Source organism: Sinocyclocheilus rhinocerous, unplaced genomic scaffold (genome assembly GCF_001515625.1).
Source record: "Sinocyclocheilus rhinocerous isolate Xijiao unplaced genomic scaffold, SAMN03320098_v1.1 scaffold473, whole genome shotgun sequence".
Taxonomy (NCBI): domain Eukaryota; kingdom Metazoa; phylum Chordata; class Actinopteri; order Cypriniformes; family Cyprinidae; genus Sinocyclocheilus; species Sinocyclocheilus rhinocerous.
This window is the reverse complement of record NW_015643184.1, coordinates 76351-76731: the sequence shown is the minus strand read 5'-3', so window position 1 is coordinate 76731 and position 381 is coordinate 76351.

Below are 381 nucleotides of genomic sequence, written 5' to 3'. Positions count from 1 at the left end.
TACTCTATACACAAACATATTTTCCAAAAACATTATTTAAAAGAAAAAAAAGTTGTTTCAAGTCTGTTCAACATGATGCAGTCGTGTTTGAACGGGAAACCTGATATAATGGTGTTAAATCAAAAGGAATTGTTTAAATAAAGTGAACAGCATTACATTTTTTTTTTCTCAGTGAGCATTGTTCTTTATCATTCCTGTAATAACACGCCTGATGGCTTTCAAGTGTGAGGATGGGGCATCTTCTGCATCCACCACAAACAGATTGTTTTAGCTAAAGGCCGTGCGTGGAAGAAATTTTTTTTAGAGATGTTCAGCTAAATATATCCTCAACATTTATATAGTGTCTCATAATGTATTTGCTGTCCATCCTCAATCACTCAA